Source organism: Rhincodon typus, chromosome 9 (genome assembly GCF_021869965.1).
Source record: "Rhincodon typus isolate 14 chromosome 9, sRhiTyp1.1, whole genome shotgun sequence".
NCBI lineage: Eukaryota > Metazoa > Chordata > Chondrichthyes > Orectolobiformes > Rhincodontidae > Rhincodon > Rhincodon typus.
Window position 1 is genome coordinate 84,496,318 of NC_063340.1, and position 11,158 is coordinate 84,507,475.

An 11,158-nucleotide genomic window follows, 5' to 3' on the forward strand; every position below is an offset into this window, starting at 1 on the left:
TAGGAGCAAAGTTTAACACCACGCTACATAAGGAGACCCTGGACCAGATGACCAATGGCCTGGCCACAGGGGGAGGTTCTAAGGGGCGCCTTGAAAGAGATGAACGGGAAGCGAATTACAGAGCTTAGATCCAAGGCAGATAAAACTTGGCTGTCAACTGTGGGTTTCTGTACAAAACTTTGATTAGGCCTTTGTGTGTGCTGTTCTGGTCACCGCGTTGTAGGAAGAATGTGATAACACTGGATAAAGTGTAGAGGGAAGTCATCAGGATGTTGTCTGAGGTGGAGCAATTTCTCTATGAAGAGAGGCTGGATAAACTCGGGTTGTTCTCTGAAGAGCAGAGAAGGTTGAGGGGTGTGCCTACTGGAGGTGTGTAAGATTATGAGGGGCATGGACAGAGTGGATAGAAAGCAGCTGTTTCTCTTAGTTGAAGGGTCAGTAACAAAGGGCATAATTTTAAAGTGAAAGATGGGATGTTTAGAGGGGATTTGACAAAAACAAAATTCACCCAGAGGGTGGTGGGAATCTGAAATGTCTTGCCTAGGAGAGTAGTCGAGGCGGGAAACCTCAAATCTTTAAAAAGTATGTGGATGAACGTGTCATTACCATTCAAGGCTACAGGCCAAGTGCTGGAAAGTGGGACTATTGTAGGCTTAGTTTGTCAGTACATCTATTACAGGTATATTTATATGATTGCAGACAAAGGGAGAGGCAAGACCATGAAGACAACAAGCGCGAGGGTGAAGGAAAAGAGGCTTAAAAAGGAGACAGTGACAGAGGAAAGTAAAAATTAGAGTGAGGCATTGAGGAGGGGAAAAAGTATGTTGTGGAAAAGCAGAATGGAAAGTTAAAATTGTTGTGTCTGATACATTGGATCAAATGTAACACAGCACGAGTTAATCCAAATTCACATGCTGTTCTTAAACAATATAGTCACTGCTGTTACATCACAAGACCCACATGAGATCAGAGAAGGTGAATCTGACGGTGAGAGATGGACAGAAATTAGAAATGGAGAGGGTGGGCAGGTGTCATGGAAGACAGAATGCAAGGAAGAGTGGTAAAAGAGAAACTGATGGGAGACTGGTTGGGCCCAACACAAGAAAGAACCTATAAACTTGAAAGGAGAAGTTACTTCCAGGAGTTTCCTATTAGAACCCTTTCCTCAGTGACGTTATAGTGCAGCAGTGACTACATATTCTGATATAACAAGGTGTAGAGCTGGATGAACACAGCAGGCCAAGCAGCATCATAGGAGCAGGAAGGCTGACGTTTTGGGCCTAGACCCTTCATCAGTTAGGTGCTAAATAAATGCAGGTTCTTTCTCTCATTTCATCTCATTCCTGATCGTGCATTTGTTGTTGCTCTCAGCACCAGTGGAAGAGATGACCATGTATAACTGTGTCTGTTCTTCAAAGATGGGATTGTGTATGAGACATGTATTCAGTGCACAAACCAATGAAAAAGAGGGATTCTACTTGGTTTTTGTGAACAAGCTTATTTTATCTCTTAACAAAATAATTGACCAAGTGGAGCTGTGACATGTTGGAGAATCATAGGGACATAGAAGCAGCAGTAGGGCATTCAAGCCCTTGTAGAATGGTGCAATGCAGAAGTTAGGCCTATTGTGCCTATACTGTTCTATCATTTCAGCAGTTCCTCCCTCGACTCCATAAGTTGTTAACACTGCCTAATAAATGGTGTTCAGTTCCACAGACTGAGGAGACCTTGAGTTCATTGTCAGTGATTGTTTTGGGTTTAGGTTCATTGTAGAATTAGCTAATCTCAGGGTGGAGAGGCTAAATATTTGCAACTGACTAATGTCATTGAAATACTTAAATGACGTATAGGTTTAATGTGTGAGCTTGCTGGGCGGAGTGAGGACCATTCTTGCCCTCAAAGATAGTAGCGGTAGGCCATTGGTGAATAAGCACAAGGAGCTATTCGCTATGTCTCTGTGTGTGTGTGGCTGAACCATGGTTAGTGACTCCAGCAGTGCAGCACACCTCTTGGTATGACACCAACATGTCAGCCTAAATGTCCAGTGCATACACAGTGGACCAAATGGTCTCCTCCTGTGATGTCAAGCTCAAGTCTTTGGAGTGTGACTGTGGGTGAACTCTCAATTCCAGATACAAGGCAAGAGTTCACCTCATTCCTTCATGGGATGTGAGTGTCACTGGCAAGACCACTATTCGTTGCCCATCCCTAATTGCCCTCAAATTGAGTGGTTTGTTAGGCAATTTCAAAGGGTAGTTATGGTCAACCACACGTTTGCCTTCTGGACCAAGTCCAACAGACTAGTGACCTCCAGAGAGAAAGTGATTTAAGTGGATCTCATTAAAATCTGCTTATCTCCATTGCAGCATTATCTCCCTTGCAGCGTTAGCTCCATGGTGTAAGTGATGGCACAGAGCTCCTTATGATCATTGTGTTACGTTCATAGGTGCTTGACTAACACCGAGGTCAAAGGATGTTGGGGAGCAGGCAGGAAAGTCCAGTACAGTTGTGGCCACAGTCAGATCAGCCGTGATCTTAATGAATGATGGAGCAGGCTGAAAGGATGAATGGCCTACTCATGCTATTAATTTTTTTTATATGTGTTTATGACATGGGAAGGTTTCAGTGACATAGCTAAGAGACATGACACCTGTTGGTGAGCACATTTTAAAAAATGCCAAGCGATTGAGTAGAGGAACCACACAAATTGAAGGTCTGAGAAGGAGCAAGCATAGACTCCAGTTTCTATCCCAGTGTTGCTCGTAAGTCTGGGCACTCCAGACTATTTCACATGATTCCTAAGATACAAGTTTGGCAAGTTTTTGAAACCACTCCCAGATTCAATTCTTTGCTCATTTGAAGGCCTTTGTTCTTTTGGAAATGCTGCAAAGTTGTGCACAGGTTTTCTGTCTCCACAAACAATTGCAGTACAAGTTTGGACATCATTTTGGTTCAAAAATCACAAACCTGGGTGTTTTTATACAGGAGGTTTATAAAATCATGAGGGGCATAAACAAGTTGAATAGCCTTTATTTTTCCTAGGAAGTAGGGCTCCAAAACTAGAGGACAGAGGTTAAATGTGAGTGAGGAAAGATATAAAAAGGACCTAAGGGGCAACCGTTTCATGCTGAGGGTGGTGCGTTTATGGAACGAGCTGCCAGAGGAAGTGGTGGAGCCTTATACAATTACAACATTTAAAAGGCATCTGGATGGGTACATGAAGTGGATGGGTTTAGAGGGAAATGCTGGCAAATGAGACTAGATTAATTTAGGATACCTGGTCAGCGTGGATGCATCAGACTGAAGGGTCTGTTACCGTGCTGTACAACTCTATGACGCTGCTTGGTAAGATAGTACGAATTTAAGTTAATTGTGAATGCAATTAATGGAGAAGTTAGAAGATTTTTCTGCTTCAAATGTAGAATTCTTTGGTTGCAAGCTGTTGTTACTAAACCTCTCCACCTCTCTATATCACTTTTCTTTCAAGACATTCCTTTTAAAATCCTAACTCTTTGACCAAACCTCTGGTTATCTCTCCTATTATCTGCTCACCTGGTTTGGTGCCAAATTTAGTCATATAGCCTCTGCTATGTATCACTTTGGAACGGTTTACAATGTTAATGGTGTCCTATCAATGTAAGTTATTGTTGAATCAGAATATGCAAATAAATTCTTGCAATAGGGATTGGTTACATGAAACTCATCAACAAGGCATGAATCAGGAGTGTGATGGAATACTCCCCATTTTCCTGGGATGGGAGCAGCTCCGATAACACTCAAGAAGCTTGACACCATCCAGGACAAAAGAGAGCACTTGATTAGCACCACATGCACAAGCATCCGCTGTTTCCACCACCGATGTTCAGTAGCAGCAGTGGGTACCATCTACAAGAAACACTGCAGAAATTCACTAAAGATCTCGGACAGCATCTTCCAAATCTACTGCCACTACCACCTAGAAGGACAATGGCAACAGATACATGGGAACACCACCATCTCTAAGTGCCCCCCCAAGTCACTCACCATTCTGAGTTGGACATGTATCGCTGTTCCTTCACTGTCACTGGGTCAAAATCCTGGAATTCCCTTCCCAACAGCATTGCGGGTTTAGCTACAGCACATGGACTACAGCAGTTCAAGGAGGCAGCTCACCACCACCTTCTCCTGAGTAACTAGGGATGGGCAGTAAATGCTGGACCAGCCAGCAATGCACAGGTCCCACGAGTGAATAATAAAAAAATAACTTGAAGAAACACTGGGGAGTGAGTGGGAGAAGGGACTTAGATCAAGTATTGTTTAGGAACATACTTGTAGATCCAATGGGTCCAGTGACTTGTTTTGGTCCTGATAGACCACCTCCTCGGGTATTTAAGAATCTGTACTTAGACCTAGGCACCTTGGTCCCTAAGATGGTGCCATAAGTGACAAATTGTAGACTTTAAAGTGAGTCACTGTTGTGGTGTAGGAAATGTAGCAGCCAACTTGCTTACAGCAAGCTCTCTCAAACGTGCAGATTAGGAGCAGGAGTAGGCCATTCAGCCCTCAAGCATGCACCACCATTCAATATGATCATGGCTGACCTGTTTATGGCCTCAATTTTATCCCTACAATGTAATAATTATTAGGCCATCTGTTTTCACGATACTGGTTGAAGAATTCATATTGGCTAGGACACAAGGGCTATCTTTCATTGTCAACTTCAAAATAGGGGTGTGGGATCTTTTAGACCCACCTAAGAGGTCATAGAAGATAGGAGCAGGGGGAGGCCATTTGGCCCTTCAAGCCTGTTCCGCCATTCATCACAATCATGGCTGATCGTCCAACTCAATAGCCTAATCTTGCTTTCTCCCCGTAATCTTTGCTCCCATTCACCCCAAGTGCTATACCTAGCTGCCTTTTGAGTATATTCAATGTTTTGACATCAACTACTTCTGATGGTAACGAATTCCACAGGCTCACCACTCTTTGGATGAAGAAATGTCTCCTCATCTCCATCCTAAATCGTCTACCCCAAATCCTCATACTGTGACCCTTGGTTCTGGATATGCCCACCATCGGGAACATCCTGCCTGCATCTACCCTGTCTAGTCCTGTCAGAATTTTATAAGAATTAATGAGACTCACCCCCACCACCACCAAACCCTCCATTCATCTCAACTCCAGCGAAAACAATTCTAACCTAGTCAATCTCTCCTCAGTCCCGCCATCCCCGGAATCAGCCTGGTAAACCTTCGCTGCACTCCCTTGAGGTCAAGAGCATCCTTCTTCAGAAAAGGTCAGGAAGGATCTCACTTTGATGGTTCTTCAAAAGGGCAACCCCATCATCAGTGTCCATGTGGAACGTCAGCCCAGATCACAGTGCCTAGGCCTCTGCAGTGGAATTTAAATCGACAACGTTCTGACTCAAAAGGGAGAGTGTTAGCCACTGAACTATGTTGAGGGATGGGCTCAGACCCTTGTGGAATACAAGTTAAGGAAAGCAAAGATAATAAACAACATGGTATAAAACACCAGGGAAGAAAGTTGAATAGTTGAAACATTAGGAGACAAGAAGACAGAGCTTTGTGGTGAGAAGGTGGAGATGGTATCTATCAAAATGGGATAGACTAGCTATGCCTCATGACATCAACTCTGCAAAGAATAGTTGAGGGATGTGGGCTTTAGCTAAATTCCACAGTCTTTCATGAGTGGAATGACCCAAAATTATATTCAGGAATGTGTATACTGTTCTATTCATACATTGTACCTTTCTAGTGATATGTTTAAAATATATGACAAGGCACCCATGATGAGTCATTTTGCTTCCTGTCAACTGCAGGATTGGTTAACCCACAGGAAAGAGACAGTCAGGATAAGTGGGTATTTTTTTAGGCTGATAAACAATAACCAGCGAGGGCCACAAGAATCACTCAATTACAATATACATTTGTGACTTGGGTGGCGGTGGGGGGGAGATGGTATTGTAACCAAATTTGCTGATGGTACAAAAATGGATAGGAAAACAACTTGTAATTTGATACAAGGCATATGTTTTCTAAAACAAAATATAAGTAGGTCAAATGAGTTGGTAAAAAATCAGCTGATAATGTACAATGTGGGAAAATGTGAAATTGTCCATTTTAGTTTGAAGAATAGGAAAGCAGAATGTTAATTAAATCTGGTGAGACTACAGAATACTGCAATACTGTGGGATTTGGGTGTCCTTGTGTATGAATCTCAATGTTAGCATGCAGAAACAGTGAGTATGCAGGGAGGTAAATGGTTAAAGTTGGTCCTTATTGCAAGTGGAATGGCATATAAAAGTAAGGAATTCTTGCTACACCTTTACAGGTAATTGGTAAGACTGCAATTGGATGACTGCTCAGTTTTAGTCTCCTTACTTAAGAAGGGATGTGCTTGCATTGGAAACAGTTCACTGAGCTGAGTCCTAGGATGAAAGGATATGGGTGTAATATAAAGCTGAGCAGGTTGGGCCCATACTTCTTGGAGTTTAGAAAAGTGAGAGGTGATCTTATTGAAACATTCTGTGGAGGCCTGACAAGAGAGATGATGCAGGTGTTGGACTGGAGTGGACCAAGCCAGAAGTCACACGACACCAGGTTATGGTCCAACAGGTTTATTTAAAATCACAAGCTTTCGAAGCGCAGCTCCTTCGTCAGGTGGCAGTGCTGTAAAAGCTTGTTATTTTAAATTATAACCTGGTACTGTGTGACTCCTCACATTGTCAGGAGAGATGCAGAGAAGATGTGCCTTCTCGTGGGGAATCTGGACCTAGTGGTCGCAGCTTAAAATTAGGGGGAGTCCCACTTAAGCAAATGGGGAATTTCTTTTGAGGGTCATTCAACTTTGAACAGGACGGTGGGGACTGGATCATTGAATATATTCAAGGTGGAGTTAAATTCATTAGAGTCGAGGGTTATGGGACCAGGCAGGAAAGTCTTTTAAGGCCACAATCAGAACAGCCATGACCTTGTTGAATGATGAAGCAGGCTTAAGGGGCAATCTCCTGTTTCTTTCTAATGATCTTGTTTAGATCAAAGCCAAAAACTAACCAACAAACAGTCGTACATTTCGAGTGTTCCAGTGCATTTTTGAGATGGTCCCTTACCACTGTCAAGGTTAGAGTGAGTCAGACTACAGTGTGATGCCAAATTCTGTTCAGCAGGTCTGTTCACTGAACAAACTCTCCATTCTCACTGCATTGTCTATCTACTGTGCTTTTATAGTCAGTCCTGTAGCTTTATGTTGCTAGTATTTTTCCACCTATTTGCGATTTCTAAACACTTGTGGGTTTTTAATTCAACAGAGGAAAATGTCAGCATTTGTTCATTCCAAACCAAAAGAAGAAGAAAAGCTTTTTTTTAAATATAAAAGGTTAATTCTTGGTTTGAGAGAAATGAAGCACTTTCTGAACTATAAAATGAGCTCGCATCAAGACAGTGACAAAGCAGGTGGTGAGGATGTGTGGTGCGCTGCCTGAGACTGTGGTGGAGGCAGGTTCAATGGTGGCTTTCAAAAACGGACTGGGAAAATTCTCCAAAGGGATGAGGTTTTAGGGTTGTGTGGAAAGATGGGTGAGTGGGACTGTCTAAGTTGCTCTTGCTGAGAACACAGCATAGGACACAATGGACTGAATAGTCTCCTGTGCTAGAAACATTTTATGATACTGTACGTTGGAATGAGAGATTTTCTTTTAGCAAGTAACACCACATAGTCAAGAAGCTTTTGAAAGTTCCTTTTTAAATGGTGAGGCTACAGGCCAGAGCCTTGGAGGGTTGTAAGGACAGCTGTGCCAGAGCGCTTGTACTGCAGCAATAGTCTCCCTCTCTGCTGTAGATAAAGGGATTGAACTGTCCAGTTTCCATTTAAGAAAGTTCCCAAATCCTTGGTTAGTAAGCTGAAACCTTTGAGGGGAGACGTGGCAGCTCAGTGGTTAGCACTGCTGCCTCACAGTGCCAGGGATCCAGGTTCGATACCAGTATCACGCGACTCTCTGTGTGGAGTTTTCACATCCTCTGTGTCGATGTGCTCTGGTTTCTTGCCAGTGTCCAGAGATGTGCAGGTTATGGGTATGGGCCATGCTAAATTGCCCATAGTGTCCAGGGGTGTGGAGGTTAGGTGGATTAGCCATGGGAAAAGTAGGATGGGGTGTGGGCCTGGGTGAGATGCTCTTTGGACGGTAGGTGCAGACTTGCTGGGCTAAATGCCTGATTCCTTACTGTAGGGATTCTATGATTTAGTTAAACAGGAACTCTCCCCTCTGTTGTTGGGCCCTTTGCAATCATTGTTAACATCGGCCTAGAAATGGAATGGTATTAGTACACACGCTCATTACCAGAAGAGAAGGATGAAATATTTGAGGAATGTGTATCACAGTTGTTGAGCAAGCCTTTTTATCAGGTGTCAGCCAAGGGAAGAGCAGACACAGAGTGTTAGAATGTGATCCTAAATGACCTTTGAGCAAACAGGCATCGAGAATTACCACCTCACAAAAGCAAGGCCTTGCAGTGTGCAATTCTGCCTCATCTTCTCAGGAATTCACTTTTCTTGAATATCCTAACCCGTTAATGTTTTCTGACTGAAAGCAGATTTTCCATATTTACTTTGGATTTAGTATAATTACTTACTCCTGAAATCACATTTTTTAAAATTCAGTCACAGGATATGGGCATCACTGACTGTGCCAGAATTTATTGCCTGTCCCTAATTGCCCAGAGGACATAAGGATCAACCATATTGCTGTGGGTTTGGAGTCACTTGTAGGCCATACCAGGGTGAGGATAGAATCATAGAATCCCTACAGTGTGGAAACCAGGGGACATTCAGCCCTTTGAGTCCACACTGACCTAAACCCCCATAATTTTGCATTTCCCATGCTAATCTACCTAGCCTTCACACGCCTGAACACTATGGGGCAATTTAGCAAGGCCAATCCACCCTAACCTGCACATCTTTGGACTGTGGGAGGAAACCCACACAGACACGGGGAGAATGTGCAAACTCCACACAGTCACCCAAGTGTGGGATTAACCCAGTCCTGGCAGTGTGAGGCAGCAGTGCTAACCACTAACCACTGTGGGAGTTTCCTTACCTAAAGGACATTAATGAACTAGAGATCTTTCCCTTGACAATTGACAATGGATTTATGGTCATCATTAGATTCCAAATTCCAGATATTTATTGAATTCAGACTCCAACATCTGCTGTGGTTGGTTTTGAACCAGGGCCTCCAGAACATTACCAGGGTCTCTGGATTAATAGTCCAGGGATGATACCAGTAGGCCATCACCTCTCCGTTCAATTAATACGTAACGAATATAAATCTAGTCTCCATAATTACCGTAGGCTGCTGGGACAATCCAAACTAATGATGACCATAAATCCATTAGTGAACCAGATGGATTGAACCAGTCTACCCTGTATGTGACTCCACACCCACGATACTGTGGTTGGCTCTTAACTACCCTCCAAAACGGCTGGGTAAAATATACAATTCAAGCGAAATTTGAGATTGGGAACAAAGGCTTGCCAACATAAATGATAGAATCTTCTTTTTAAAAAGTGCTTTGGGATACCCTGTGGCTATGAAAATGCGGTAAGTCTTTATTTTTTATCAAAGTATTCTTAATTTTAAAGACCGCTGTCAGTGGCTCTTTCCTAAGATCCTCATGAGCATAGGTGTAGGTGCTGCTCCTTGTGAGGGGAGGTGTATTGTGTACAGGGTGACTCATGACTTTGTCATTGAGTCACACTAAGACAATGGTTGAACTGTTTACAGTTTAAAAGGGCGTCTCTGTGTGAGAGAGCTGCTGGGTAGGTGCAGCTGCTGTACTGTGAGCCAGTTCAAATTCTTCTAAATTTATGAAAGACTTTCAGAATTGTGACATCGGCCTTTTTAAAATCTGTGTAAACAGCACCGATCAAGAGAGATCGCCTTACGTGGGCACAACTTCTATTCACAATAGTTTGCACTTGCTGTGCGCAATGACTTGCATTTACATAGCACCTTTCCGAACCTTCCAGAGTCCAATGAACCATTTTTTGAAGTGTAGTCACTGTTGTAATGTAGGAAAGGCAGCAACCAATTTGCACATACACTGCTGTCAGCGGGAGTGTGCTAATAATTACCACATAATCTGCAGCAGTGATGTTGTTTGAGGGAATAATATTGTGCCCGGGGTAGCAGGAATGACCCTGCGCTTCTTTTAAATAATCCTGTGGGCCTTTTTACATCCACCTGAGTGACCAGATAGGACCTCTGCTTAATTGAGAAAGACGACACCTCTGACAGTGCAGCATTCCCAAAATTCTCAACTGGCCAGATCAGCCTTAAGAATGTTCTTGAGTCTCGGGAGTGGAGCATGAATTTGTTGCCTTCTGGTTCAAAGGTGAAAGGTCAACCCGTTAAGCCCGTGTCTGGTATCTGACCATAAATAACAATTAGGAGCAGGAGACAACAAGGTGCAGGGCTGGATGAACACAGCAGGACAAGCAGCATCACAGGAGCAGAAAGGCTGACGTTTCGGGCCTAGACCCTTCATCAGAAAAGGGGGAGGGGAAGGGGGTTCTGAAATAAATAGGGAGAGAGTGGGAGGCGGATAGAAGAGGGATAGAGGAGAGGATAGGTGGAGAGGAAACAAACAGGTCGAAGAGGCGGGGATGGAGCCAGTAAAGGTGAGTGTAGGTAGGGAGTTAGGAAGGGGATAGGTCAGTCCAGGGAGGACGGACAGGTCAAGGGGGCAGGATGAGGTTAGTCGGTAGGAGATGGAGGTGCGGCTTGAGGTGGGAGGTGGGGATAGGTGGGAGGAAGAACAGGTCAGGGAGGCGGGGACGAGCTGGACTGGTTCTGGGATGCGGTAGGGGGAGGGGAGATTTTGAAGCTTGTGAAATCCACATTGATGCCATTGGGTTGCAGGGTTCCCAAGCGGAATATGAGTTGCTGTTCCTGCAACCTTCGGGTGGCATCGTTGTGGCACTGCAGGAGGCCCAGGATGGACATGTCGTCTGAGGAATGGGAGGGGGAGTTGAAATGGTTCGCGACTGGGAGGTGCAGTTGTTTATTGCGAACGGAACGTAGGTGTTCTGCAAAGCGGTCCCCGATGTAGAGGAACCCACACCGGGTACAGCGGATGCAGTATACCACATTGGCAGATGTGCA